The following is a 25,918-nucleotide window of genomic DNA, read 5'->3' as shown; positions in this document are numbered from 1 at the left end:
GCATCAACATGTGCTTATCCGCAGAGGAACTTCAGATCATTGGAGTTCGCTTTGTAGGTGTCAGGGAGAATCTTTACCTTTAATATAAAGTGTCTGTGAACCTGTGCTATAGAGAAACACTGGACTTTACTTTAGCTTGCTTCCCATTTACAGCTCCTTCTAGATTTTCCCTCTTTATAGTGAGACTTGTGCATGGGTTGCTGAAACAAAACAGTGAATGAGGTAACTAAAACCTGCAGAGTCTTTCATATTATCGCACGGTTTCATGGTCTTGTTTGATTAAGTGTTAATATGAAAAGTAATGCCTACCTTGTGCACTAAGTACAACACTTAGGGGAGTCATTGCGGAAAGCTAATGGAGTTTGATTTATTGATCAAAAAACATTTCAGCCAATGCAGTAATTACATCACCTACCTTCTCTCCGGTTCAGCTTGGCAAAGCCGGGTCCATGGCTGCTGGATAACTGTGAGGAGCTTCTGAAGAATGATGGCGGCAAGTTGGATACCAGCGGGCTGTGACACACCTCTGAGAATCACAGGACAAAAAGAGCATATAATTTAAAAGAACATATAGGCATGTTGAAACTGTAAAACAATAACAGAGCCTAATGTTCATGATTACTGGGTTTTAAAGCTGTTCTGTGCTCTCACTGTCTGACAAAACAAATTCATTTAACACAATGGCCAGCGGTGGAGCGGATCAGCGATGTCAGGTGAGACTATTCATACTGTCTAACTCTTATCCACTCTATAACATTGATGCTGAATGTGACACAGTAGGAAACTTAACCTTTATTTCAACTTGCAGACCCAGCAGCATGCATGTAAACAGAAACTCTACCAGTGGCTCCGGGGAGTACATGAACACAAATAATATATTCAGTTTTTACATTTGTTTCAGTGAACCACTGCAAGCACGAGTTCAAGGGAACAGTTTGTCAGTTATAAGCTGCAAAGAGATGTGCAGATTTCTGTGCATTCATGTCTCATAAACAGTAATTTACTTACTAAAAGGTTTTGTAATCCACCAAAGTGACTTGAAGATTGGACTTCAGCTAAATCCTCCTTCTGCTAGATGATCTTTGCGGCTGAGAGCCAAATATCTTAGAGAGCTGGGATAGAGATATCTCTCGGCGAGATTATATAAATGAAGCATCTTAAGCTTTGTTTAGTCAAGATTTAATCAGATTTGGTCTCCCTGTTTTGATATTGGATTTCTGCCTGTTTGTGGAAGTTACACAGAAAGTTTGACTTTGCTTTCTCTTTCATAATTTTAATTGGTTTAAACAACATGGTACAAAGAATTTTATACTGCAAAGAAAGTGCCATCTCGTCTAGTATATCTTTTTAATTATCAGCTTAGGGAGGTGAAACTGACAGCTACCTCCTTTATCCTTTTTCACTGTATGTGGAAAAGACTCGGCTTTAAAAACGAGGGTGTAAACAGAGGATTGAAACCTAATACATGTTTAGGCATATCAGGGCATTGATACTTGTTACTATTTATAACCTTCCACTTTTTATTGTGCTTTTTCCGGACATTATCTAACACAACATATCTGATATAAAGCTAAAGAGAAATTTTGATTTCTCAGAACGCCATTGTTCAAAATTAATTTAGAGAGAAGTATAATGTACACTTTTTTCTGGCTTTGGAAGTCTAAAATTATTTGAAGACATAAATTAATAAGCAGATTTTATCCAGTCCATTCTCATTTCTGTGGTGTTGTTAAAGCCGAGTGTAAGTACAAGGTGTCCTTTGGTGTCACTTTGCAACAGCAGTAGTGATACCGATAGGCAACTTCCAACTAAATCATCTTTTCCTAAAACTGACCAAGCAGTTTGTAGCCCCAGCAAGTAAAAGAGAGCATATAAAGCAAGGTAAAAAATGAATTCAAAGACACCCAAAAATCTAAGTGAAAAAAATGATGCTAGTCCGTTTTGCTGAAACTTCATTTCATCAAATCAAAATGGTATTCATTAGTTTGGATAGCCCCATACGTGATGTCTGCATACGCTTGTGACCCAGGACCCACTGCACCAGCGTAGGATCTGACAGCGGGTCCGAGAATTTCATTCTGATACCTAACGGCAGTCAGGGTGTCGTTGCCTAGCCTGTAAAAGTCTGTCCCTCCATGGAGCAACCACCAAACTGGTCATGCTGAACAATGTTAAAGGCAGCATAACATTCTCCTTGGCTTCTCCACATCAATATCCCAGATGTTTAACTGATTTGATGCTAATAAAAAGTGTTCCTGAACTTTTTTTGAGAAGCATATTTAAACCCAACTTCCAAAAACTGTGATTATGTTCATGGAAATCCTATGAAACATTAAAATAAAAACTATTTCTGCCATTCCTAAATATTGTCACTATGACTTTAAATATATTTGAAATTTATCACGTCCATTTAAAGAGAACTTTAAATACAACTTTGAGACCTTGTACTTATTTATTTTATGCACAGCGGGCAGTTATTCTTTTCATTTCAAGTTTTGCGTGTTGAAATTCAAGACCTTGACTCTGAGCACACCCTCCAGTCCCTCTTCTTGAAAATGGGGACCTCCATCCTGGTCTGCCAACCAAGAGGCACTGTCCTCAACTTCCATGTGATGCTGCAGAGACATGTCAATCAAGACAGCTCTACAATATCCAGAGCTTTAAGAAACTCAGAGCAAATCTCATCCATCACAGCTTTTTGACTACTTCAGTGACCTCAGCCACAGTGATGGGTAAGTCATCCCCTTCATACCCAGACTCTGCTTCCACTACAGAACATCTCTGAGTGGGATTGAGGAGATCCTCAAAGTATTCTTTCCACCGTTGACTGTATCCTGAGTTGAGGACAGCAGCACTCTGTCCCCACAGTATACAGTGTGAACAGGAAGCTGCTTCCCATTCCTTGGTCACCTGATGGTTTGCACGAAGTACCTTGAGACTGAAAGTCTTGCTCCATGACCTCACTGAACTGAGTTTTTTGCTTTAGCTACTGTGAAGGCCTCACTCTGATTGGCCTATTGTTAGCTGTCAGCTGCCTCTAGAGCCCCACATGTTAACCAAGCTTGTAGGACTACTTCTTCAGCTTGATGGCTCTTTTCATCTCTGGTGTCCACCATCTAGTCTGGGGATTACTAACACAACAGGCACCAGTGACCTTGGATTCTGTAATTGCCAGTAATATAACAATCCCTGCATTAACTGACAAATCTGGAATCTGATTTTTTTCTCTCTCTCATTTGGTTTTACCTGCTATGAGATGATCAGTTTGCTAACTATTGAAATCAGCAGCTGTTTTGACAGTGTTTGCAACATTTGTTATGCTGCTATATGAAACTGCAAAAAGGACTGAATATATATATATAAATAATCTGATCCAAAATGTGATCTCAATTTCAGTCTATAGATATATAAAATCCCTGTAAACAGATATATGGAGTTAAAGCTGTGGATGGGTAGAGGTTGTGATCTTTCCAAATTATATTTTGATTGTTTTAATATATTGATAAATTCTGATCGTGTTAGGGGCTATCATGTTTTATGGGTTTTCTTTTTCTTTTAAAAAAAACTTACATTCACACCTGTAGATGTCTTCTGACTCAAAAATCACTGAATGTTAACTAATTTTAGTGCAGCATTTGGAAAACCATGAACTACAGGTCCAGTCACTTGTACTGTTAGCTGTGAAGAAGCCCAGGCAAGCACACAATTTTACATAATTTATCATGCTGGCTCTGAACATTTACTAGCTACTCAACTGATGCCAAGTTTTATTTTAAAGCAGTAAGACTTTAATTCTCTGGTGTTTTCTAACTCTGTTAGCTCCATTTTGCTTTTTTGGTTATTTTCAGGTCACCTAACAGTTTTTTTTCTTATTTGTGCTGCCAGGCTTGGCATATTTTTAAGGTAGTTTAGGAACACAGTGTAGGCGCTCAGAGGACTGGGTGTTAGGGTTACTAATGGAGTGTTAGCTTGACAGGCCTGAGCCTAAATAGTGATATTGTGAATCATTAGTCTTGACAGCTCTTACATTTCAAACTCTTGTGACTTTGAGAGCAGTATAAATAGAAAACCCCTCCCAGTACTCTGCACAGCCATGTGTTGAATAAATATTTATCCAGCAAAATGAACTTAACACACATTCTCTCATGCATCCTGGCATCAGGTTGTCTCCCCATGTAGCATCCACTTTACTATGTCATTGAAATAGATGTAAATTTATGCTTACATGTAAATGTAAGCATGCTTGATTACAAGTTCTTGTTGCACTCCAAACTAAATTATGGATTATACCATGGGATGTCAGTGGTATACAGAGCTAAACGAGGGAAAAGCAGAAAAAAAATTCTTGGAATAATATTTAATTCAATCCATCCATCTTCTTCCGCTTATCCAGGGCCAGGTCACTGGGGCAGCAGCCTAAGCAGAGGAGCCCAGACCTCCCTCTCACCAGTCACCTCCTCCAGCTCATCTGGGGGGACACCGAGGCAGACCCTGCCTTGGGCCTCCTCCCGGAAGGACATGCAGAGAACACCTCACCAAGAGGTAGCCAGAAGACATCCTAGTCAGATACTCAACTGGCTCCTTTCGATGTAGAGGAACAGCAGCTCTACTCTTAACCCTTTCCAAATGACTGCACTCCTCACCCTATCTCTAAGAGGGAGGCCAGCTACCGTTTGGAGGCTGGCTGCTTCACACTCACCTGCAACCCGTTCCACTGTGAGCTGGAGGTCACCACCTGATAAAGCCAACAGGACCGCACCATCAGCAAAAAGCAGAGATGAGATTTGGAGGAAACCGAGGCAGAAGCCTTCCGAAACTTGGCAACGCCTAGAAATTCTGTCCATAAAAATTATCAACAGAATTGGTGACAAAGGGCAGCCCTGGCAGAGTCCAACACCCACAGGAAATGACTCCAACTTTTTGCTGGCAATACGGACCGAGCTCTCACTGCGGTTGTACAGGGACCGAATGGCCTACAAGAACGGGCCAGACACCCCATACTCCAGCAGCACCCCCCCACACCCTGAGGGATGCAGTCGAATGCTTTCTCCAAGTCCACAAAACACATGTAAACTGGATGGACAAACTCCCACACACAGTCGAATATCCTTGAGAGGGTGAAAAGCTGGTCCAGCGTTCCACGACCAGGACAAAAATATGCACTGTTCCTCTTGAATCTGAGGTTTGACTAAAGGATGAACCCTCCTTTCCAGCACCCTGGCATAGACCTTACCGGGGAAGCTGAGGAGTGTGATCCTCCGATAGTTGAAGCACACCCTCCAGTCTGCCTTCTTAAAGATGGGGACCACCACCCCGGTCTGCCAATCTGGCACCACCCCAGATCTCCATGCGGTGTTGCAGATGCATGTCAACCAAGACAGCCCTACAACATCAATAATATTATTAATAATATTTAATCACACTGGCAGCACTGCCCATTACCATGTTTATGTTTTTATTCCTGAACATTCAGGGACTACTTGCACTGACAAATCTGTCCACAGACAGAGACAGACTTACAAATACCTGATGAAGTAGTTAAAACCATCTTTGTGGTTTTTCCAGCTATGGTTGGGGTCTCCAGGGTGAGTTTTTTTTTTTTTTCACGATAGCACAAATACAAGCACAGGCACAGACACAGAAGAAAAGCTCTATGTTATTGCTGCTAGTAATAATTATGCAGCAGATGCTGAGATCCTCTGTAATTATGTGCGTCTTCTTCTGTGATGTTTCACTTTAAGATCAGCTTCAATGCCTCATGTTTTTGCCAGCAGAAAGGTAGCAGATTGGAGCTGCATTTCATCGGGCAGATCCGTGTTTTCTGCTCTGACCTGTCTGCCTTCCTCCCAGCATGCGTCTCTGGCTAGAGAATGGAGCTTGCCTATCGAATATCTACTGAGCTGCGAGGATCAGCATATCCACAGCCTGAATGCTAACAAAAAAAACAAAAAAACAAAGGTTTCCAGTCCTGCCTGTCATAAACACCCCTGGCATTCTGGTATTGTTTGAAACTGAAGCATATCAAGTCAGAAACTGACAGTCAGTAGCTCAGTTCACTGTTCATATCAAACACAATATAGATATTTTTTTCAAATAATTAATAATGAAACATCTTGTTGATGCTGATGTTAAGTAGAGCTGTTTTTGAGGCTGTGTATTGTGTTAGACTGTGTTAGTCTCCATAAATACAATCACTGCTTGTTGACGCAAATATCTGATCAGCTAATTATATGTAGGCATGTAGACATGATCAAGACCAGCTGCTGAAGTTCAAACAGAGCATCAAAATGGGGACGAAAGGTGATTTAAGTGATTTTGAATGTTGTTGGTGCTAGACGGGCTGGTGTGAGTATTTCAGAAACTGCTGGGATTTTCCCACAGAGCCATCTCTAAAGTTTACAGAGAATGGTCTGAAAAAGAGAAAATATCCAGTCAGAGGCAGTACTCTGGGTGAAATGTCAGAGGAAAATGGCCAGAAAGTAGCTCACATACTGTAACCACTCATTACAACCAAGGTATGCACAACATATATGCACAACTTTGAAGCAGCTGGGCTACAGCAGCAGAAGACCATATCAGGTGCTACTCCTGTCAGCTAAGAATAGGAAACTGAGGCTACAATTGGCACGAGCTCACCAAAATTGGACAGCAGAAGAAAGGAAAAATGTTGCCTAGTCTGCTCAGTCTCGATTTTATATTCAGATGGCAGGATCACTATTTGGTGTAACCAACATGGATTCATCCTGCCTTGAATCAGTGGTTCAGGCTGCTACTGTTACTGTAATGGCGTGGGGGATTTCTTTCATTAAAAAAAACTTTGGACCCTTGGTACCAGCTGGGCATTGTTTTAATGCCACAGCTTACAGTGTACCCATCTTCTGATTGTTGCTTCCAGCAGGATAACACATCATGTAACAAAGTCCAAAACATCTCAAACTGGTTTCTTGAACATGACAATGAGTTCACTGTACTCAAATACTGTAGTCTCTGCAGTCAACAGATCTCAATCCCATCGAGCACCTTTGGGAAATGGTGGGACCGGAGGACTGCATCATGGATGTGCAGCTGACAAATCTGCAGCAACTGTGTGATGCCATCCTTTCAACATGGACAAAAGTCTCTGACTAATATTTCTGACTAACTTCTTGAAACTATGCCATGAAAAATTAAAACAGTTCTGAAGGGAAAAAGGGGTCCACACTGGTACTGTCTATGTGTACCTAATAAAGTGGCTTATGGTTGTAAATCTTTTGAAAGCAAAAAGTAAAAAAAAACAAAAAAAACTGTTTGCTAAACTGTAATTAGAGTAACAGATAAAAAAAAAGTTCACAGACAAATTTCTTTGCTTTAATAAGCAAATATCAGGGTTTGGAAATTCTTGGTTACAGATCAAATAAATCCCAGAAAAACTAAAGGAGGAAAAAGGAAATAAAAATGCAAGTTCATGTCCTCTCTAGAAATGTGGTACACATTGAAAAAAATCCACTAGGCTTCTGCTCTGAGGAGAAACTGTAGCTTTCTCCCCCGGTGGGAGGGCCTGACCCCTTTGTATGGTGGAGAATTTTAACGCTATAGAAGTATCTCTGTGCTCATTGCAGGAATATTTAGGCAACAAGACAGATAAGAGTCCTTCATGCTGCTGCTGCAAATCTCATGTTCACTGATGCATGTCCTAGGTACAGTCACTACAGCCACACTCACATGTAATTTAGGCCAAGGGCACTGAGAAAAGTAGCAGCTTGGTGAAGCATATTTTTGACCAAATTTATAGATTCAATAAGCTTCTGGCAGCGTGTCAAAAGAGCTGTCTACATTACTAAAATGCTTTCAAGCGAGAAACAGACCTTTATTTGAGATGCGCAGGTTATTGTAATCCTTTGATTACCAGAAGAGCAGTACTCTGCTGCAAATCCATTGTACAGGTTTAACTTTCGTCCCATCTGCAATGAGAAAAAACTGAAACCCCCGGTGCTGCCGTGCTGGAACGGTTACACAATACGGCACATGAGCAAAAAGTCACAGATTTTAATTGCTGACCATGTGGGGGGAAAAGTCTGTCATTGTGCCATTGGACAAAATATTTGAGTTCCAACTGCTCGTGTTATGTGAAGTAGAAATAAAAAGAAACATAATAATAAAAAAAAAAACAACAACAACAACAAAAAGTCATCAGAGCATTGATGGCAGAGCTTGTTGATGAGCCCTGTTTAGCATTTTTGAAATATTCAGCTCATCACATTAAACCTATTATTTGTTAGAATAACTGGGAGCTACTAGTTAATGATACATGCATGAACGTGACATTTTTTTTTTGTCACGGCAGGACACTTTTATTGTCCTTTTGCAAGTTTTTAGAAAACATCTTTCACATCTCAGAAAATAACTGGGAGGCAAATTCAAAAGCAGAAGATAAATTTACACTGCACAGCATTAATGTGTGGAAATCACTTAAGCTGTTGCCATACATCTGAAGCCATTTGATCTTTATACATTTGCACTTTAAAGACAGACTCTGTGCACAAGTCCCACGTTATGTGTCAGTTACACAAACTGCCTCATTTCACTGCGGTCATACCTCATTATGGTTTCGTGCTACAGCCGCAAGGACTAAAGCGAAATCACCTGCTGACTGCTCTACTGTTCATCAGCATTTCTTTCTTGTGTCTTACTGTATTGATTTCTGATGCATTAATTCACAAGTAGATCAGTCCACAGGTAAACTAATGATCAGCGCTTTTACAGTTGGCAGGGGTTCAGCATGGCACACAAACACATTTTTAGAGAGGCCTGCTGACACAGGATACAGGAGACAAGACACACTTAAACACACTTAAAACTTCATAATGTTGAAGAATTTTCCAAATCTGTGATAAATGAAGTATATCCTATCCTATCTTCATTTTGATGTTCTTCAGAAGTCACAAATCCTGCTGTGTTTTTAAGCTAGAATGGCTTATTAGTTAGTAACCTTTAGGCAAACTCCGCAGAGACCATTCATACAAACACGGGCAAAACTACTGCTTAAAGAATTAAGAGAACACTTGAGCAATTATAAATTTCATATTTGAATTTTGAATCCAGTCCTCATAGGGTTGAGGATCTGCTTTCCACCAACCTTTGTCTTGTCAATTTGTTCTCAGCAAATCACGCAGTGCACGTTAGAGGTTTTCAGCTTTAACGTTTCATTCATCAAGATCCAGTGTCTGAAGCGTTCCCTTAATTTGGTGAGCAGTGTATATGAACACAGCTGAAATTGAGGATAGAGAAAGCAATCATAGAGCAGGATAAAAGCAGGAAGTAAAACAACAAAAGACACACAAGGAAAAGCTTCAGAATATACGCCCACCAGCCACTTTATTAAGTCTTTGTGGCACAGATTCAATTCAAATATTACTTAGAGATTTTGGTCCATATTGATGAGAGAGCATCACACAGTTACTGCAGATTTGTCAGCTGCACGTTCATGATGCAAACTGAATGGATCAACTTTAGGGAGCCTGTGCAAATTGTAGCCTCAGTTTCCTGTTCTTAGCTGACAGTCCCAGTAGATCAGCAGTGTCTGGAATACTCAGACCAGCCTGCCTGGCACCAACAACCATGCTACATTCAAAGTCACTTAAATCACCATTCTTCACTCATTTTGCTGCTGGGTTTGAACTTCAGCAGGTCTTCTTGATCATGTCTACATGGTCATATGATTGGCTAATTAGAGACTTGCATTCAGGTGCAGCTGAACAGGTGAACAGGTGTACCAAATAAAGCCACCAGTGAGTGTACCCATATCATCAAAATGAAATAGGCTGTGACACACACACTCACACACACACACACACTGACACTAGAACTGGAACTGACACTATAAGCACATATAGACAAACGCAGAGAGGCAATTAAAAACAAAAATGATATATCAGAAAAGGTAAACACGGGAACCAGAAGTTACTATGCAACAAAGCCCCAAAAATATGACAGGACACAATGTCAGTGCCACAATAATTGTTATAAATTCTTTTAGTTATAAAGAAAAAATCAATTTTTACAGATTTTTTTTTTTAATGTTGTTGGGAAATCTTACTTTCTCCACATTTAACTAGAACTGAATTCTGTTACTGAATTACTCCAAAAATATGATCAGTATATTTCTTAATAAAGCAATGTTTGTAACTCATTATCTCATGGCGGAAAGGCGCATTTGCTGCCGTGGCTGCCTGCACCTCTGACAGATTTTATGATTATTACAAACAATTCTCTGCTTACTTCTAGACATGGGATTAGTATGCATGAGAGGGAAGGACGAAAACAATTCAAATGAGTCTAGATTTTAATCACTGTGAATGTTTATATGTCACCAGCTAATTATTATTATGTAAAATGCACCAGTTTTAGCCTATTCATAAGTTGGGGCAACATCAGTTACACGTAGAGTTTTCTCAGTTGTGTTGTGCTGCTGGGATGCTGTTGAGGTGAAAACTGAGAAAATTTCCAAAGTAATCTGCAGGTGCACTCTCACCTTTCTCTACTTCTCCAGCCTCATTTACTGAATCATTAAATTGCTTGTCAGATATATATTTCACTTATATCTCAAAGTTTTAGCTTTGACTCAGCTTTATCTTGAGGTGTTCAATATCAGATTCAGTCTTGGCATTTCAGCCGCTCTCACATTTGCCACGATGCGTCTGATCTAATTACGGTATGCCTTGTGGCAGCTCTGGGTGCAGTAGGTTGCAGATGGTGATTTGCAGTCTAAAGGAATGTGGAGATGACAAAACATCCATGTGGCAAAGCTAAATTATTTCTGAATTAAGAATACGCCCCATTGTGCCTGATCTACATAATATATATATGTTAGAGATAGCTTTCAGCCATTAAAGCAACCTGAAGTTAATACATTACAGTCAAGGCAGGTGCAATAAATGACAGGTTAACAACATACAGTATGTGCAGAATAAATACCAAACACAGAAGGAATACTACTTGTTTATTAACTAAAACTAAGAAGCAGTAGTATTATGACAGAGTACATTATAAATAATAGATTATGGCCCAGAAGTACAGTAGAAAGGCTTTTATGTAACTGAGGAGTTCTTCGTTCTATTTTTTATGAAGAAATACACGTAAGTACAACATGTCTGTCAGCTAACAAGAGTAACACAGTACATGAGCTAGTATTTTTCACAGAATAAGCTGAAAATGTTTTGTTTTGGGGTCATATTGTAAGGGTGCAACTTGGGGTTAACCCAACTCCTTTACAAAGCCTATCTATAATGTGCATCACATTTGACGACTGAATTCTGTACATGAAGGTGAAATGTAGCATGGGGACTACTACTAAACTTAAGTGTTTTTGCCCCACCCATGCACCCATGCCATCTGAGCACATTCAGCCATTCAGTTGTGTTAAGAATCATCATTATCAGCGGTTTTAAGAAAGTTTTACTCTCAGTGTGAAGGTAAAGTTTAAAAATATCTATACTTTCAGCTGCTTTCTTATTTCCAGTGATAAATCTGCATATTTGATTTGGCATAAATTTGACACAGGAAGCCCTTCCTGACACAAACCTCTCATTTATCCAGACTTACGACCATCACTAGAAGTACACTAACTTGTGACCCCCCCCAGGTTAGAATTCTCACCTTTGCTCAAGTGAACCTTTACAGAAAGGACGTTTTCCACCACTAGGGTTTAAATCTTCAGTCAGTAAATTGAAGTTTTCTTCTAGAACGAACCAAAACCCCACTACAATGCAGTGACCGAACACAATGATCTTAGCAGAGTTTGACAGGTTCTTGGACCACCTACATATGATCTAAAGTGATGACAAGACCATGTGATGAATGAGTGTGTGTTTAGGGAGCCAGAGATTCAGGGGCACTGGCCTTGAGCAAATATCAGCGTGTCACAAACTCAGATGGATGGACTGCACGGCACTGTCAGTTTTATCACTTAACTACTTGTCTCTGGGTTAATAAATCCTGATTCCTGACTGACAGCTCCAAGTTTGCGCTGATGGCTGCCGTAATGTAGCCTTGACTTCATCAGCTCACATTCATGGTCCGCCTTCTCTGAACACACATTTTCATAAATGACACTAAAGAAGAAATATGACAACGGGTTCTCCTTAGGTTCCGCTCACTTTTCTCATCTCTGCTGTCACATACTGGTGTCTCATGAATCATTCATTACCACCACAATCGAAGGCCATAAAAAATTTAAAAAAAAAAAAGCAAGACACTCACCTGCTAATTCAATTAGATTTGCAGGTTTATGTTTATGACAAAACAATCAAAAGTAAAAAAAAAAATCTGATGTTTTGTCTCAAATGGCCAATCTCATTAATACCTGGAATATCAAATCCAGAAGGAAAATCATATATCCGGCATATCATTAAATTCCCATTTTAAATCTCTTAATCATTTTACAACACAGGCAAAATCCATAGTTTTGAATTTGAGTTAACCTTTCACGCTCATGTTCACACCTACAGCCAGTTTCGCATCACCAGTTAACCTAACATGTCTGTGGACTGTGGGAAGAAGTCGTGGTATCTGGACAGATCCCACACAGGCACAGGCAGAACATCACACTCTACAGAGAAAGGGCCCAGCCCTAACTACTTTAATATTTTACCAGAATTTGGCTTGTGGCAGGTGCTGATTTCCTCAGTTCATGCAACTTTCAGCCAAATGTAATCTTCCTGAGAGCAGAGGATGAATTTTATTTTCCAGAATGTGTTAAATAAAACGCACTGCATATCCCTGCAAACTTCTCTGTTAAATCAGTTTTTCATATTTGAATATTGCACTACAAGATAGCTTGCCAGTACATAAATGCCATCAGTGAATGCATCATTAATCTACTTGTGACCAAGAGACAACCTGTGGAGCTGAAAAATGAAGCCAATATGACAAAACTGCACTTCCTTTTGTGGCCACTTGAGGGCCACTTGTTTTTTTTTTTGTTGTTTTTTTCAAAACCTCTTTTGCAGTGACCGAATGGTGCTCTATTTAATGCTTTGCACTGGGTTTGCGTTTGTTTTTGGCCAAACATGGAGATGCATGGAGGACAGTGATATGAGACTGCTGTGCAAAGTAATAGGTAATTATAGTAGTAGTTTGTAAAATATTGAAATACTCTTGTAATAATATGTTGAAGGAGTTATCAGTCCATATTTTAATAAGAGAGTATATTTGTTTGAAGCTGTTGTCTTAATGACCAGTGTTGGGAACAGGATAGAGATTGCCACGTCCTCATGTGTGCAGTTCCCAGAGTATCCAAATGGATACTCTGTGTGAAATCTAAGTGTCTGTAAACCCTTCACCATCACCTGTATTTTTCCATATTTTGTGGTACTTTATTTTTCTATGTGCATGCTTTGTAATATTTTGTGGATGGTTCTGTAGCCAAAAATTTTTGGTTAGCCACAGCAAACAAATAGCAGCAAACAAGAAATATGTTCAGTCCTCTGTTTAAGATGTGCATTGCAAGTTTGTGTCATTAAATGTGTCATTTGTGACAAAGTGCTGCAAGAACCCCAGATTTTACATCCTGTGTGGCAACTAATTCTCTGGGCTACATAAAGGTGTCTGACATACTTCTGTTCTTCATGGAAAATTTCACTTTCATATGATTGTTTGAACTCTAAATATTTAAGTTTATTTTGGCTTTTTTTTTTAATTTATCCTTGCATGAGATTAATGTGAGTCTTATATAAGCATGCCTTTGATTATGTTCATGTTTATTAGGCTGAACCATTCACAGTATCCTTAACAATATTTTTTTCACTGTCACTGTCAACTTTTTTGGGTTATTGTGTTTTCTCCATAACCTCAACCACTGCTCAAAGGGCCTACACATCAATATAAACAGCAATATTAAGAACAAACAAAAAACAATGCTGCAGTCACTACAAGCAGGTGCTAGACTGCAAAACCAGAAATTTGGGGGGGGGGGGGGGGGGGGATTGTAGTAAACATAATGTGTTTTACCAAAATATATATGCTGTTACAACTGAGTCAGATCATACAAACTTCTATCTATAATTTAGTCTCTTGTAGGACAACCAAACACCAAGATATAGGGCTCAGTATGCATCATCACTGAGCCATCATAACCCAAGGTTTCCCGCCTCCCAAAAGCTTTGAGGAAAGAAAGGGAAACTGAACTTAGAAAAGACAACACATCCCCCCTGCTTCTTTCTCAGCAGCTCCTGAGTCCCGGTTTGAGGAACGTCTCTTATTGGTGATTAGTATGTGTGAAAGACTGGTGATTTATACATTATTTAAACATTTTTTAAGCCATCATGTGTGCATTCACAGGCACAGCTCTTATTAGCATTCCTTTGCTCTGCTTTCATCATGTTCACACATTCTCTTGTCAGAGGATGCACACATCTCACACATCAGCACATACGTGCTCCTACGCACAGACACAGGCTGGGAGAGAAGTGGTATTTTCTGTCATTCGGCTCCGGATGAAACACACATTTCACGGAGTCCAAAATCAGCTGAGTGAAGAGATAATGATCTCGTGTTGGACTTGAGAGACAAGTAGACAAAAAGAGAGGGAAAGCGAGATGTCTCTTGCACCTTTTTGTGTGAACAGACACAGCAGTCTGGGCGCGCACTTTGCCTCATCATTAGCGGCCCATGTTTGTTGTCGGGAAGCATGTGTATTTGGGAGAACGTTGTGTAGATAATTGGAGGAGATAAGTAGTTTTGTGCATTCAGCTGGATGTGCCAGGTTCACACAGGAGTGGAAAACTGAGTCTTTGAAGTGCTGGATCACAAAGGGATGCTGTGGCTGAAAAAGAGCCTAATCTTTTAATTTTATGGAAGACTGAGAAATAAATAAATAAAGCATACTTGTGGCTGGATCACAGCTAAAATAATAACATTATGCATCAAGACTATAGAAACGTTTTGATTATGTTTTGTTACATATAATTGATTTTTTGGGGGGGAGGTCACAGTTTGGCTTTACAAAAGCAATTTTTAAGGTTGGTTAATCTTTGTCATCATTGTTAAAGTAACAAATTCACTCTTGGCAGGTTCACTGTTAAAAGAAACACTCTTGACTGTTGTTTTAAATGACACACAAATAGCAGTCATTGAAAGCTGAATGTGAATTTAATCTATGGCTCTTATGTAAAGGGCAGAGGAGGTATTATTATTATTTCACAATGACTCTTGGAGACACAGCCTTTATTTAAAAAAAAAAAAAAAAAAAAAAAGCTGGGTTTAAGTAAGTCAATTTCAGGTACTTAGTTACAGTAAGTGGCCTTTAATCATCCAAACCAGAGGTCATTTTATCTGTGTTCAAAAATCAACCCGTATTGTCATTTTTTTGGTGGGGCTGAGGGGACAGTCAAGTCAGCGTGCGGGCTCTGAGTGATTCTGATAAGATGTTAACAGTTAGGGAGGCATCAGCCATGTCAGCTTCATCTTCTTATTCAGCTGTCTTTACGTTGCTGTTCCACAAGCACGAATTCATTAGGTAGCTTGGTGATCCCGGACAAATCCCACCCATAAAACTGCAACTGCGCTTTCCCTGATCTGCAGAATGATCGTACAGTCAAAGGCACCAGCTGAGCAGCTGTTTTAGTTCATCAGGAGCAGATTGCAAACAGACTGTGAACACAAATTGAATGAGTCACACTGGGGAAAAAAAAAAAAAGTTCTTTGTGGTTCTTTGGTCCAGAGAGACGACATAAGAACCACAAACTTTGTTTCTTATTGTACAATCATTATGCATCACTGTGCACAGCCCCAAAACCCTAAAAATGTTGAAACTGGACAATTCTTTAAATTCTCATTAAATTCCCATTAAATATCTTTTATATCCGCTGTCAGCATTTTTCAAAATATCCTCTCCATTTTTGTAGGACATAGTAACTATAGTGATTAGCGTTTGGGTTAATAAATAAGCAAAACTGAAGCTGACAGTTGGTCACTAGGGTAACCCTCTAATGCTACCCTGTCATTTTTCAGTCACTCTATCCTGTGCTCTCATTGGTAGTTGAGAAGAGTTTATCTCGGGTCCTGCCCACTTGGTGTTGCCAGCAGGGATTTTTGCCCGTAGTGGAACACTATTGACTTTCCATTATCTCGTTTCACCATGTCACAACGAATTGCTTCCAGTGTGGTCTGACCAGTCTGCCCCTGACAGACTGGTTATGTCATGTCATGACAGGCTGAATTGTCATGTCACAGAAATGTTTGTCCAGCCATCTACCTGCTGCTGCTCCCAAAAGAACATTGCGGCTTCAGTATTTTTGGGAGAAGCAGTGGGTGGATGGCAGGGTCACCGTGACCAGCTGCAGAAACAGAAGCATCTGCCCTCTTGTGATGGTTTTACCTCCTTTGTTCACTCTGACAAATAGCTTGAGTCAGACCTTGCCTATGGCACCAGCTCAGCACTAACACAAAGTCAAATAAGATGTGGAGAGAGGTCTGGGCATTGGAGATTATTAAGTGGATGATGTACTGTATGTTTGCTTTCTGAGAGGGCAAAATGGGTTGCAAGTACAACTTATTGATTTGAGTGAGACAGCTGGATTCTCTTTTCTTTTGGTTATAGTTTGTGATAGGCACTTTGCTGAGTCCAAACCATTTCCTCCAGGGCAAAGAAATCTCTTTATCTCTTTTATTTTACTCTTTTAAAGCCCATAATATCACCACATCTCTGTGTCCAGCGGCTGTTGTCTGTCTAGAGGAATATGAGCCTGACCTGGTAATATCTACATTTATCTGCCTGCCCAGCTCTGCCTCCACTGAATGAAGCCCATGCTGTTTTCTAAAAAGCTTAATAAATCTTATTTGTACAGGCATGTTGACTCAAAATACAGTTTAATACAGCATCACCTCTATGACAGGAGAAATTTACCCACTTCATTCCACTGTGTTAGCAGCTTTGTCACTGATACGCCAGTGTGTGGCACATGCAAATGGCTCAGATGTAAAGTGATCCCTCTGTTAGCCTTTCCATCAAAACAGCGTGTGATCTGGATCCCAGCGGTGTAACGGGATTATGTGACACAAGTATTTTTTGGGATTTCTTTCATTTGTTGTAAGAGCGGCTTACTTTGATTCACGCATGCAGTTGATCTTCTATCTTTGCCAAATCATCACCAATTATCCTTTAAAAAAGTTCAAAGTTAGAAGAAAAGCACAGCTAGGGAATTTAAAACAAAAAAGAGAAATAAATCAAAAGCAACATGTTACTACAAAAGAACTTGAGAAACACAATGAGCGCAAAAATGATGAAGAAAACAAAAGAAATCTAACAAGCTTAGTCTGATTTTTTTATTTTAAGTCCGTTTTCAGAGACAGGCAGACTGTTCCTGCTTGTGCCTTTTTCTCTGTATCACACTGTGAGCATCTTGATGTCTAACGGCAGCATGTAAGCCTCTGAGAAGAAATACATTCTGAATTATTAAAGTACAAAAACCTTATTTTATCTTTTTCTTTTTCCACCTGATTCACAGGAGTCATGCTTCAGCAGCCCTTGTGCAGGTGCCTTGCTCAAGGGCAACTTCTTAAAAAGCTTTACAAGAAGAAATTGTTTCTCATTCGCTTTTTCCACTCCCATGCTTTCTACACTGGTTCCCACTGCCTCCTTTAAAAAAAAAAAAAGAAGGAAAAAAAAAATCATCTAAAGATTAGCGTGCATTTTTGCAAATACAGATTTCTTTTTTTTTTTTTTTTACAAAGTGTGCAGAACAGCAAAGTTAGTCTTCATGTCAATATACAAAATACCTCTGAGCTCAGAAACTCCAACTCCAAAGCAAATCAGCTACTTGTATGAATGCAAACTAAAAAAAACAAAACAACTTAAGATGACATCTCATTCTACTCACCGGCTTTCGCTGCCCCATACAAGCTGAATAATATAAGAGTGACATGTGCATTAATTCCCAGGACTCTTTTACTCCAGAGATCCATGACGAAGTGAAATGATGCTGAACGAAAGCACGGTGAAGGAGGGAGACAGTCTGCCTCTCCTCTCCTCTTTACTTCAGCCCTCCACACTCTCTCACTCCCTGGATCCGTGATGAATTTTTTTTGCTTCTGCGTCCAACGTGCTCACCAGCATCCACCTGGCTCCAGAGAGATAGCACCAGAAGCAAGGCTGCTCTGTGTTTGGCTGCACTCTGCAGAGTGAGGAGAAAGAAGTAAGTGAGGGAGAGAGAGTGAGAGAGAGAGAGAGAGAGAGGGAGAGAGAGAGAGAGAGAGAGAGAGTGTTCATTATGTCACAGCACCAGCGCAAGGTACTTTAGTCATTAATAGGACTTAAAGAAATTCTAGTGTGTTTGAATCCCTTGGTGGAAAACCCACCGCAGGCTACGCTATTGTATTCCAACAACATCTGAGAAAGAGTCATCTCAGGTCCCATTAGGCTCGAGGCTTCTGCTCACAGTCTGTCATCGAGTAATGCAGCAGTTCAGGTCCTGTGGTCAGGGACGGGATCCCCTGCACAGTTATTCAGTCACCTCAAACCCGCTAAAGTAACACAGTGAGCGACTAAACACACAATTTAACAAAAATTTTACAAACTATTCAACCACGATATGGCGTTATTTTCCAAGTATTTTAACATCCACTGTAGTCAGTGGAGAGCAATGACCTCTGAACAGTTCAAGCCCTCTTGTAAGGGCATCTAAAGATTTTAGCACTGTACTGGCTTTGGTTTGACAGCATAAATCCCCACCAGCAATGTGTGCTTCATAGCACACAAAAATATGTAATTTTAATTTGGGCTGAAGTTGCACTTTGCAAGTATTTTGTCTGTACAGCAATCCCAACCCCTCCAGCATCCAGAACAATTTATCCTCTACTCACAAGGAAGGTACAAATCAAAATCTAGGAGTAAAATTCACTTCTTCTGTTCTATTTTATTTCCACCACTGTGGAATTCAAAGGGCTTTAAATGGCATACAAAAAAAGTGTAGAAAAAACATTTTCATTTTAAAATGCTTCATGAGAGTTCTGGGCACATCTAAACCCTAACTAATTATAAACAGATGTAAATATTGTGTTTCTAAAGATCCATGAAGCAATATGGCAAAACACCAATAAAAAAAATAAGCTCAAATGCAAGGAATTGCTGAGACAGAGAGACAATGATCTCAGACTTTGATAGAAAACCTCAGGTGTTTTTTTTCTCACCACCTCGAGTCATTGTACTCAAACAAAAAGACAAGAAAAGCAGGCCTAACAAAATACCGCCTGTCTAAAAAAAAAAAAAAACTTTTTATTGTCCACTTGAAAAGACTGACATTGCTCCACAGTCATCAGTCATTTGAAACCAGCACATAATGAAAAGGTGAGAAGTAATTTATCTGTCCAAATTGGGTTTTCACACTTTTATGTGAATACTGTGTAAATATCTCACTTCTGCTGAATGAAGAAATAGATTATATGGCAGTCTTTGTGGCATTATCACAGTTAACATAACTATTCCCGGATCACGTCACTGTGCTTGTTTTATCTGCCATGATGACTTACCATGCAGCCACTCAGGAATGTTAGAGAGGCTTTTCAGGAGCAGGGAGGCAGGCTGCATATGAATGAGTAAGCACTGTGACAGAGGAACTAGAGATACGGGGCTGAAGCTGCCTGCATCTTATTGAAGTGTAATTTTAGCTTTAAATGTTTCCAAACGTGAGAAGGAGAAACCCACTCTGTATTTGTGTGTCAGTGAAAAGATGAATCACAATCAGACTTACATTTATTGCCAAATCTTTACACAAATGAGGAATTTGTGTTTGTGGTGTGCAAACAGTGGTACAAAAACAGAATATACAAGTGTGGTCAAAAGTTTACATTCATTATTATGTGCATGAATGTCATGATATGGGTTTGTGGTTGCAGATTCTAACATTGGTTATTCAGATGTGTCACCACTTTGCCAAGCCAAACTGTTATCCTCACATGAGAGAAAGTTGGTTAAGATGTTCAGGAACAATTTAGGAACCACTAAGGCCCAAGCCTGCCATGAACTGGAAACTGCTGTAAGGCCAACATCACTGTCCACAGTAAAGCAAGTTTTACATTATCATGGACTCTGAGGGTGTCGACCAAGAAAGAAGCTGCTGCTCCAAAATCGGCACCTTCAAGCTCAACCAAAATTTGCAGCTGCCCACATGGCCGAGCCAAGTAAGAGTAAGGATGAAGCTTTTCAAACCTGAGAACTCTGTACCAACTGTCAAGCATGGTGATGGTAGCATCATGCTCTGGGGCTGTTTTGCTGCCAGTGGTACTGGTACATTGCACAAAGTGGATGGAATAATGGAGGAGGAGAACTATCTCCAAATTCTTCAACTTCACTTTAAATCAACAGCTGGATGATTGAAACTTGGACACAGTTGGGTGTTCCAGTAGCACAGTGACCTCAATCACACATCAAAACTGGTTCTGGAATAGATAAAACTGCACGTGGGAGCAGACCGTGTGGAGTATGTGGAGGTGAGGACCCAAAAGCAGGACTCAGGAGCAGGCAGTTGTTAATTGATAAAAGGTGAGCTTTTATTGTGGCTGATAATACAACTAATAACAAGGCAGGATAGAAAACTAAAGAAAAACTGAGGAAAACTAGGGAACACGAGGAGCACGGAGAACACAGGAACAAAAACACTGCCACAAAGACAACTAGACTCTGACAAGACAAAAGGAAGACAGAGACAATATATACACAGAGAGATAATCAGGGAACAGGCAGCAGGTGGGGAGCACAGCTGAACGTAATCAGAGCAGACGAGACAGGGAAGTAAAACTAAACACTAAGCACCCGGGACAAAGACTAATAAATTAGAACAGGAAACTATCGAACATAGCGACAGAAACACAGACTTGACACAGGAAGGAAGACACACGGAGGAACACAACATAAACATAAAGAATCAAGACACACGGGGAGAAACTAAACTAAACTAAGAACGAGAAACTGAAAACATAATTGAATATACTTAAATGGACGAAGGGACAAAAACCAAAACCAGGGCTCACAGAAGAGAACAGTTACTTTTCAAACATCCATTAAACTAGAAACACTAGACTTCAGACTTAGGTCCGTGACAAAAACAGGCCAACATTCAGCTTCTGGAACGACTTTCCCAAAGCCACGACCTCAACCCTAATGAAAATTTGTGGACTATGCTGGTCTGTGCCAGGAAACCAACCAATTTAAATGAGCTCTACCAATTCTGCCAAGAAGAGTGGGCAAACATCCAGCCAGAATTATGTCAGAAGCTTATTTGGGGCTGCTAAAATCTTCTGATCGAGGTGCAACTTGTTAGGGACATTAAACCAAACATTAGTGGTGGTGTATGCATATATCTGAGCCTGTATGTATACCCTGTGTGCATTAGATAAAAAACAAAATAAATTCAAACTTGTGCACCCAATTCTTGTTTTTAAGGTCATTAATGATGCGTGCTGTACAATCCTGGAAAAAGAACAGTTTAAAGAAATCATTAAAAGCCCACAATTACCATCACATTCATGCCAATGATGAGTGTATGTGAACTTCTGACCACAACTGCATATGCATGTATAACTACTCACACATGATTAGATGAAAATTAATAAATATGTGAAGATTATGAACTGTAACAGGGAGATGTGCAAAATGTGAGTGAGAACATGATGTGAGAAGTAGTCGGTAATGATTCCAGTGTGTATAATGTTTATAGCCTGAGTGTGTGTGATTGTAACACATGGGTAACACTGCTCTTGTGATGTGAGGGTGCCTCCTACCAGAGGGGAGTGACACAAGAAGTTTATTTCCAAGGTGGGAGAGGTTAGCAGCAATCTTCCCTGACTGTCTCACTGTCCTGGAGGTGTACAAGCAACAATCAACATGCAGCGTGCTTGTTGTGGCTTCATTTCTGACTTTTGTGTTTATATTTGGTTGAATTGAAAAGTGAAAAAGTTTCTACTCTGCATAGTTTTTGTAAGAGTCATGAGATGACTCTCAGTGGCTCTGTAGGTTCATGACCAAGCTGACTGTAAATATTTTCCTGGATAACATTTACTCAGCATTTTCAAATAATTCTGTGCGTCATGGGCAGATTCGCTGTGTAAATACTGATGTGGACGCCATCCGGTGTACTCATCATTTCAGCGGCTTTTAAAAATATGATTACATGTTTTGTCAGGCAGCGCAGACATGCAGTGGTGCACAGCAAGAAGGTCCTGGGCTCGAATCCAGCGGACAGCTGGGAGCCTTTCTGTATAGATGTTCTCCTTGTGCCTGCACAGGTTCTCTCCCGGTACTCCAGCTTCCTCCAACAATGCAAAGACATGCGTGTTATTTTTTATTTATTTAACAGAAATAGTGAATGGACATCAATACAAAAAAAAATACAAAATGTAAACAGGTCAGATTGTAGCAAAACTGTTCATTTACATCTGTAATCCTCGGGCAGATGAAACTCAATAAACAAGGTACACAACAAAACAAACAAAAACAATTACAACACATCATACAAAGCTGAGTTAAGAGTGTTTGCAGAGCTTGTTTGAGCCATTGTTTGAAATGTGCTTTAAAAGAGAGATCTGTAATGTGTTCTTTTATTGCCGTCTGTAAGCTCTTTAAATATTTAATCCCCTTTACTGACAGGACAGTTTGTCTAAATATGGTCCACCTACAGTGGGGAAAATAAGTATTTGATACATTGCCGATTTTGCAAGTTTTCCACCTACAAAGAATGGAGAGGTCTATAATTTTTATCGTAGGTACACTTCAACTGTGAGAGAGAATCTAACAAAAAGATCCAGAAAATCATACTGTATGATTTTTTAAATAATCAGTTTGCATTTTATTGCATGAAATAAGTATTTCATACAATAGAAGAACATAACTTAATATTTGGTACAGAAACCTTTGTTTGCCTGTAGTTCTTGACCAAGTTTGCACATACTGCAGCAGGGCCCATCGCTCCATAGAGCTCTTCTCCAGATCTTTCAGGTTTCGGGGCTGTCGCTGGGCTTTTCTATTGGGTTCAGGTCTGGAGACTGGCTAGGCCACTCCAGCACCTTGAAATGCTCCTTACGGAGCCACTCCTTAGTTGCCCTGGTTGTCCCACTCTTGCCTGGTGGTAACTCAAACAGCTGATAAATTCCTTTGAATTGTACTAAGTGAAAATAATTGATGTTGCTTTGACATTGTGGGTTTTATTTTGGTGAATTAGAGCTTGTTTTGGCTTGACTTTGCCACTCTGCTTTGCAGCTATACTTGAGCCCCTCTGCAGCCTCCTGCCAGGGCTAACATTGTCTAACTCATCTTTATTTTTTGCATACCAAATGAAGCCGACCAATAACTGATGCACTCGCACTCTACTTTATATTCACAACACCTGCTGTCAATGTAGGGCTTTTGGCTTTGGCCAAAACTGAAAATCCTCCATGGCTGTTTTTCAAATGTGGAAAATAAAAATCAAAAGAATTTGCTCAGAATCCAATTTAAAGATGAAATGGAATATTCTGTGGGTTGAAAAGTTTACCCTGTTGTTGGTACAATCACAATCTGGGTTACAGACACCTTTTTCATTAAAACCAGCTGATATTTTGCTTTTGTCAGACATACTCACATTTACTGTTATTGGTTTAATCTGTATGCAGACACCTGGAGTAAGAATCCTCTTTTAACCACATCAAAATTACAGTGATTGAAAAATATATACATTTGTTATAAATATGCCTCTTATCTAATTCAACACAATGACAGAGATGGGGAAGACGAGGCTGCTTGAACAGAGATGGAATTTCCAGCTGAAATGACAAAGAGCCACAAAAATGATCAACAGCAGCAGCAACAACTTAAACTCATGGCATACCAGGCAAAAAAGGGAAACAAATTAGCATGTCCACCTGATTGTCACATTTACATCACTGTCATCCAGAGCTGGAGCCAATAAATACCCATGAATCATGAGTCATTTGTACCCTCTGAAATAAAGACAAAAGCCAGTGTGTTTTTTGTACTTTTCAAAAAGTTGTGTATCATAAAGACTGAGAAGAGATATTAACTATGACTTCCACTGAGAAAGATTTTGTTAGTTTCTGAAGTATTTAACAAACATGAAGCTGCTCTATTTGAATCCACTCCTGGTCAGATTGTTCTCCTGAGCTGAGACTAGTATTTAGTGCTGTTGTTTAAACATAAACACAGTAAAAACATGATGCTTTAGAGAGTCACGTCAAATGAGAGCTATCAAATAGCAGGCATTTAAACTGCTGTTGCTGTCTGTTTCCCCTTCATTTGCTGTGTTGTTAAAGGAAACTGAAATAAATTCACTGATCTGGTGTTACCTTGTTAGAAAAGTGAACGGTGTTAGTTGCTAATGCTCAGTCTTTCGCCACCTTGAATATCAGTGAAGAAGAAAACACATACTGACTAATTTATGAGGGGTAATTTATTTGGCATCCAGGGGCACTTTCTTGCAGAAACATCCACTTTGGTAGGAGCCATGTTTATTTAGTTGATTATTAGTTTCAATTAAATGCGCACAATTCCTCCACATAAACTGCAGCTGTCTGCTATGGCTAATTTCTCAGAAGTTGCTGTGTTTCCATTATTGACATAACTTTTATTTTCATTACTGACCATGAGAAATGTTTGTTTTCATTTTATTTCAGCTGACCTCCAAACAGCTAATGCATGAATAATTTTAATAAACATCGATGAAAGAGACTAGTTTGTACTTGTCTCTCTTGTTTTGGAAAAAAAAAAAAAAATCAATGTCAACCATGAAAACTGTGTACATGCATAATGCAAGCACCGTAGCTTAGGTTTCAGTCAACATAAAAAATGGAGAAAACAGAGGTTGTATTACAAGGGGAAATAGGGCCTCAGGGCTATGACTTTTTCAAGGCAATCCCTTCCCCACATTCACTTGCATGACTCAGCTATTGCCCCATATAACCTACCAAAATATCAGCCACTCTAAATTTCCACATAATAATGCACCAGCAATCACTCATGACTGCAGTTTAATTTAATGACTGTCACGGCACCAAATACAAGTCAAAGATGATTTTGACACCACAGTGGAGCAGGTGGAGGATATTCCTATATCACCTCAAATAAACAACCCATCAGAGCCTTCTGGGTGAAATTTACCTAATTAACAATGCGCGCTCATTGTTACTTATGGCCATATTTTGGTGAATACTTTAATGTCAGAATGTGCACAGTAATGTAATAACTGCTACAAACATGCAGCCTGCTGTGAGACCGGAAAATTAAAAAAAAAAAAACTTGACATGACAGAAAAATATTTTTGATGTTAATACATGACTTTAATGATGGTGAGGTAAAATGTCTCGACGCCTGTGATGGAACTCGGGACTCATTCTGAGGACAGTCACTTTGTAACAGCCAGAAACTATTTGTAATGCTAGAAAACTAAAAATGTCAGTTGTGGTTAGAGCATGCCCAAGCTCTCCTCTGTCTGTATGATGGACCCTGAACAGTTAATGATGTTACTATAACTGTAACGGCACACTCATAAATCTGCACGACTCTCTTACTTCACAGATGCTCCAGCTGATCCTGCAGGAATGTAATAAATTCAGAAAGAAGACTGCTACAAACAGCTGGAAGCAGCAAACTGAAACTCACCTCCTGTTAGTTTCTGTTAGTCCTGTTATTGTCACTGATGTGATGTTTTTGTCTCTTTCACATTAAGTTGAATTTTGACGCACATTTCAGTTTTTATTAGTTTTTTTCAGTTTGAACTTCTGGTAACCCACAACTGCAGTAAGTGATGATTCTAAAGTGGCTATGTGTAGTCACTGCTGTGTGTGTGTGTGTGTGTGTGTGTGTGTGTGTGTGTGTGTGTGTGTGTGTGTGTGTGTGTGTGTGTGTGTGTGTGTGTCTGTGTGTGTGCGTGCGTGTGTGTGTGATATTCTCCCAGTT

The 25,918-nt window shown here is 39.7% G+C and overlaps 1 pseudogene; it reads right to left on the bottom strand.

Moving 5' to 3' along the window:
* Positions 1–18,091, bottom strand: part of LOC115793078 (contactin-associated protein-like 4) — a 90,756-nt pseudogene extending 72,665 nt beyond the window's left edge.
* Between the last annotated feature and the right edge of the window lie 7,827 nt (positions 18,092–25,918).

This window comes from Archocentrus centrarchus, chromosome 15 (genome assembly GCF_007364275.1).
Source record: "Archocentrus centrarchus isolate MPI-CPG fArcCen1 chromosome 15, fArcCen1, whole genome shotgun sequence".
In the NCBI taxonomy this organism is placed as follows: Eukaryota; Metazoa; Chordata; class Actinopteri; order Cichliformes; family Cichlidae; genus Archocentrus; species Archocentrus centrarchus.
The sequence above is the reverse complement of the archived record's forward strand: the minus strand, read 5'-3'. Positions and strand labels throughout refer to the sequence as shown.